General features: G+C 38.9%; 1 long non-coding RNA gene across 1 annotated transcript in view; it reads right to left on the bottom strand.

Annotated features, from left to right (window-relative positions):
* Nucleotides 1-2,518, bottom strand: part of LOC107559194 (uncharacterized) — a 5,694-nt gene extending 3,176 nt beyond the window's left edge. The window contains exons 1-2 of the long non-coding RNA XR_001605575.1: nucleotides 2,446-2,518; nucleotides 1,877-1,988 (exon numbers count right to left, since the gene is read on the bottom strand). This is a non-coding gene — a long non-coding RNA (uncharacterized lncRNA). The remainder of the gene's footprint in view (nucleotides 1-1,876; nucleotides 1,989-2,445) is intronic.
* Between the last annotated feature and the right edge of the window lie 3,881 nt (nucleotides 2,519-6,399).

Genomic DNA, 6,399 nt, shown 5'->3' with positions numbered 1-6,399 from the left:
CGAATACCTCAAGCGTGTGACGGAAATGTTACGCCCCTTACCATACTGTGATGCCCTGTCCAGCCGAACATTAAAACATTAAAACCCATTATAAACTAGGAATTTGTTGCATCCAGTGGGGACATAATTACTGATTATAATGACTTTTTTTACACCCAAACTACAAACGCTACTCTACATTGCTCAAAACTCGCGTTTGAATCGTCAGTGGCAAATTCTTTAAATATAAAAAACTTACTTACAGTCTGTGAGTCAGAACAGCCAGCATTGTAGTCTACTCTACCAGGATCAGTAAACAGTCCTCCATAAAATGCACTGGATACATTGGAATATTTGGGTTGAACTGTTCTGGAACAGTGTTGTAAATACAACTTAACCACTGATTTCTAGTCGTGTCCTCTTTTGGAAGGCCAAACAAAGTAGTTTCGCTTTCACAACGAAACACACAGTGCCTTCATGACATGGCAGCAACAACAATACTACAGCGAGAATAAAAGTTACGCCTTCTTTCTTTGCGTGAACATTTGGGCGGCGTTATGCAAATCTTCCCACATCATGACGTAGACATGTGGGGGCATGTTAGAACGAGCCATTTTAGGTAGACTCTTAACTTTTATAAAGAATATCTCTTTTGATTTGAGACTTTAGTCTTTGCAACTTTATAGATCTTCTTTATGCACCAAGAGCATCATATGACCCCTTTAAGCATCAAAACAATAAAAGTTATACTGCTTTACTTTTATTTTATTTTTCCTGAGCAAAAAATAATGACTAAATACATTTTTACAATGATTTACAGAAGACACCCACTAAAATGTAATTCAGTGTAACAGTAGTTCATATAACAAAAAAATAATAAAATAATAAAAATAATTCTTGTCAGGCATATTTAGACCAAGAATCATTATGTTTTCTTGGTCTTTACACCAAGATCATTAAACTATATTGAAGGATCAGATGCTATCCTTCAAACTACTAGGTTTTACCCATTTGTCAGCAAGAAGTAAACAAGAACTCAACTGAAATAAAAGACATGAAATCTCTTAAGATCTAAACAACCCCACAAACAGCATCACCAGCTCCTTATTCACTTTATGTCAGACAATGAATCTTCAAAAGTACAGCCATGTTTTCTCAAAGTGCTCCGTATAATGTCTTTAATAACATGACCAGATGCAGATGCTGTAAGGAAATGAAGTTCCTCTACTAGTTCATCTAAGCATGTATTGGAGACATTAAAAATGCTTTCCATTTTCAGGAGAAGCAACCCCACTCTCTTAGTAATGACTTTTTGCAAGTCATCCTTCTCCTCAAAGACAGAGCCACAGTCATTTTCATCCTGAACAAAGTCACTGTCTTCATCCGTCTTGTTTTGGTGTTGATGAAGAACAGTGGTCTTGAAATCTTCCAATGAATGTGGGTTGTGTTTTCTACTCTTGTGGCTGTGAAACGTTGTATATATGTTGGTCTTGTAATCACAACCCTCAAAAACACAAGGCACAGTTTCAAACGGCTGCCAATATGTATAAAATACTGTTTTTCGTTGTCAAAAGAGCATGAGTTACAGACTATGCACGTGAACGAAAGGATGTTGCCTGGCTTGGTTGCCTGGGAATGATGCCTTGACAAATGTGTCCTTAATGCACCCCATGTCCTGAGGGTGCAAGGACAATCCTCATAGAGACAGGGTATGGAGTGGTCTCGACCAAAATGCCCATGTATTAGTCTGCTGTGCTTCAACAGGTCTGATCTTTTTGCTGTTGTGAAGTTACACAACTTGCATTTCCAGTTCATTTTTCCATAACTGAGGCCTTTGATTAAGGTAACTACCCCTTTAAGGTCAATGTGATTTCTTTTATTTAGAAAACTTGCATACCTTAAGTCAGTCAATGTACAGGATACACTGGGTGGGTCAGTTATCTCCAGAACTGGTAACAACAGGGTGGTCTATCAGTGAGTCTTGGCTTGAGAAGGACAAATGAGAGTACCTGAAGAGAGGGCAAACATTAGTGAGGGTCTACATACAAAGTAAACACTAAGATATTACACGAGAGAAAAGATCAGACATGTACCTGGGAAGACAAATATGTGAGGGATACCTCACATATACCAAATAATTTGTTTGGGCTAAACTACAAACCGGAAAACGCATAAAAATAACGATTTGCACTGCGCTAATTTGCATTGAAAAACCCATAGGGAAGCTAGCGCTATTAACGTCTTACTTTTATCCACATTTTTTAGACACAAAACAACTTAAAGTGCTTTCTGTGAGTATCTAATGTAAAGTAACACCTTAATACAACACAACACTTACAGACAGATATTTTTAGGCGGCCGAACCACGTCTGGCAGCATCTTAACACAAACTTTTGCCATGGAAATCACTGCCGTTGCCACTGCAGCATGTCGCAGAGCGTCAATAGGCCTGTGCAAATAGCTTACCTTCCTTTTCGCAGATGAATTCCATGAATTCGATGGCGGCTGGCAGCAAGAGGAAGATGGCCGTGAAGTTACCCGTCCCGCTTAGTCAGATGCGCGGTTTGGCGCATACGCGATTTGCAGTACAGGACTCGGTTCTGGGTGTATTTTACCCTATTTTTCTATGTAACAGTTTTTACTTTTAACAAATAGGTAGTACGTGTATAATTTACCCATTACTTGATAATTCCTTGGCTGACTACAATAATCAAGTACATTTTATACGATTTACATAATTACATTTACCTCTCTCAAAAATCACTTTTTACAGTGCATATGAATGTTAATCTCGGGTTATTTCTCGCGATTGACAGCGTGCTGTTATTTTACTGCTTTTAAGCTCTTTTGAAAGCCTTTGTTGAGGTAATTTGCATTTTCAACATTTGATGTAATGTGAATGCGTAATACGTTTCATTTTGTTTTATGCCTCTTTGGTTTGATTGGCTGGGTAATGGTAGGAATTAATGTGAATGCTTTCAACCATATAAACACAAAGTCATGAGTAGGTCCACATGGAATTTCACCATTTTATAGCACACTTCCTTCAATAATTGTGGGGGAAAAGCTGCAGAATTGTGGAGAATTTAGGATACAGTGCATTTGATGTGTTTTTAGATTCAATGTAAGTTTATTAGTGACATTAATGTGTCGCTATGAAGCATATTCATATAAGAATATTTAATTTTGCTTACTGGTGTTCATTAAAGAGGTGATGCTTATACGTATAATGCATGATATGGTTCTCCAGTTATACGCTTCCTTTGGTCACCCCCACTCCACCATCTGATTCTGAAGTGTCTCTCAGGCTTGGGTAAACATCTACTCTTTTTAATTAAAATAAATCCACTTTCAGCCAATATTTAGCACCCTACAGGGACAGGGCTATACCTTTCAGATACGGGGATACAGTGGATAGATTTAGAATAGAGATATATAACAAGAGAGAGACTGAGATACAGAGGGAGAAATTGAGTTCTTTCATCTAGCCGTAAAGCAGAGACATGCATTGTTTATGGATGTGTAGAATAGCATTTTCAATATGACGCCACTTGGCCCTACTATACATTTTAGATGGGTTTACTACACATAAACACTGCTGAACATACACACAACAGAATGCACCTCTGGAATATTATTTTTCCCCTCTATACACACCTCTACTGTGCTCTATCCAAGCAGAATTAAAAAAATAATAATTTCCATTTTTGTTAAGAAATAGTTATTACGAAATCATTCTTTTTTTAAACGTAATAATGTTTTACAATATTTGTAAAACAAATATTACTGTATTTTTGATCAAATAAATGCAGCCTTGGCAAGCAAAAGAGAAGCAAAATGTCTTTTCTTTTCTTTCTTTTATACATTTTTATTGTCTTTCAAGTAAAATTGATCACATAGAAAAGTAATAGCACAGCTTTCCTCAACAAATATGTTCAAATAGTAGTAGTCTTAGAAAGACACATTATCATAACAGGGTGTCCGAGTTTTCAACTTTGTGCCTTTCCGTTCCCTGTACATTCATACAATTGAAATGTGACCTCATATCAGAGGAGCGATTCAATGGCATCCCATGCTAAAGCAGTTACCTGCATTGCTAGTGGTTGGGCCGACAAAGGAATAATGAATTCACATTCATCTTGAGGCTCACACGCATGGATTAAACTATCAAGAAGATCGCTGGATCTGGCTTGTTGACAGCACTTACCGCAAACTAAATGTTGCAGCATCAAAAACCTCACAAGCTCCAACATGTTGCCTCCCAAACAAACAGAAGAGGTGGAAAATGCTTCAGCGAGTCAAAGCTATCATTATGTACCTACTGAGAGCCCTCAGAAAGAAGCACTGTGATGACACTGCAAAGGTGTGTGTGTGTGTGTGTGTGTGTGTGTGTGTGTGTGTGTGAAATGCAGCATGAGTTTGGAGTGTGAGCGAGAGCAGTTGAAAGACGGGGATGAGAGAAGAACAGATATTAAGTGTCTGTTTTTAAATGATTTCCACAGAAGGGCTTTTATTTGCTTTGATGTCAAAAATCAGTTTGAAAATGGGGGATTCCAGCGTCCCGCTCGCGCAGGGAATCCGGCCCCTGCGTTGCCTGCACAAGTCCAACAACCGCTCTTCTGAGGAGTCAGGCCTTGTTTGATGATTTTACAGGTCTGCTTTAATCGGCCCCAGTGCCTCAGGTTTGACTGCTATTGATTCAAGGTGTCACGCTGAATTCAAAGTGTCTTTTATTCCAGATATGCTTGAATTCAATTAAATGACACACTTTTAAACTAGAACTAGAATTTTTTTTGGGGGGGGGGGAGGGTCCAGTGTAAATTTCTCTTATCTGTAAAATTAAATTGAATTAATTAATGAATTTTTAAAAATGTAATTATGACTGTCACAATTGTGATTTTACTTCTTGTAAATGCAGATTTAAATAAGATGCACAAAATAATATTTTCTAAGCACACTGGTTGTAAATAGAGTTGCCTTTTAGAAAATTTAGCATGGTTTTACTAGAGTAACGGTAACTGTAAATATCAAAGAGTGAATTTTCATAATTGTGAAAGGTTCTTAAATGATTAGAAATAAATTGGAAAAAACCCATGAATCATTTTTTTTTATACTTTGCGCCTCCTTTGGGTTGCTTGTTTAAAATATATTTTTTAGGGTAATTATTGGACAATTACTTCTTACCTTTCTCTGGCGTATTATATTTGGAACCATGAAAGCTCAGAGGTCTTTGTTCGATTCGGCCTTGTATTTCACTGTAACCGTTAGGGGGCGATAAAGACTCGTCCACACAAAGCAGCTGGCTTAAAGCAGCCAGGCGGCAGCCAGTGCGTCCACGCTCGGATGAAGATGCAGGCACATGCCCGTGCTCCAGTGCGGTTGAGCTGCGGCACATTTCTCAGCATTTATTCACCCTGCCGGACGCTCGCTCTCAAATTAATTTTAAAAAGAGAATCTTTAACCGAACGCGCCTAAATGACATCAAGTGAAGGGAAAAACAGCATTTATTTTTAATAATGCAAAGCAATGTCATACACAGTGGCGATTCTAGGATTTTCATTTTAGGGTAGGGTGACCATACGCCAAAACCTAGATATTTTAGGCAATATAGAAATCCTGGCCAAGACGCGTCCTGGGAAAATGGCACGTATGGTCACCCTATTTTAGGGGGGCTCAGCCCCCAATGAGGGTTCAAATGAAAATGGCAACATCGTTTTATAAAGTATATGCGTTCATTTGTGCTTCATTTTCACTGGAGGAAACCTGTGGTGTGATGAGGGGTGAACGCAGCGAAAACTTAGGCTACAGTAGTTGGGGAACCGATTGCACCCCCATGATATTTTGTAAACTGTCTTTATTACAAAGAATTGCACAGATGCAGATATTATAACAATCTATCGATAAACACACATCTTGTCCTCTGTTTCTCACTCTGCGCCTCTGCGGATTGAAAAAGAACGCGCTGAAAGACAGAGAGGAGTCGATCGAAGTCTGCCTGCGTTTTCACATGAAGTTTAAAGGGGACTGAGGCGACCACGAATTTGTGTACAGCAGGGATCCTCAAATCTGGCCCATGAGATCCACTTTCCTGCAGAGTTTAGCTCTAACCCTAATCAAAGACACCTGAGCATACTAATCAATGTCTTCAGGATCATTAGAAAATCACAGGTTGGTGAGTTTGATCAGGGTTGGAGCTAAACTCTGCAGCACATTGGCCCTCCAGGGCAAGACTTGAGGAACCCCGGTGTACAGTTTATGGAACTAATCGCCATATTTTAGCGTAGAGGCTCTACTGAGTAGAGTAGAGGCTATCCACCTTTTTCTTCAACGCAGAAGTAAGCCTATGGGTGAGACTTCCGGTTCATTGTTCATTGTAGAGGCTCTACTGAATAGAGTAGAGGCTATAGCCCCCCTAAAAAG

Source organism: Sinocyclocheilus grahami, unplaced genomic scaffold, assembly GCF_001515645.1.
Source record: "Sinocyclocheilus grahami isolate Dianchi unplaced genomic scaffold, SAMN03320097.WGS_v1.1 scaffold677.1, whole genome shotgun sequence".
Taxonomy (NCBI): Eukaryota; Metazoa; Chordata; class Actinopteri; order Cypriniformes; family Cyprinidae; genus Sinocyclocheilus; species Sinocyclocheilus grahami.
Note: the sequence above shows the minus strand (reverse complement) of the source record. Positions and strands in the feature narration are given on the sequence as shown.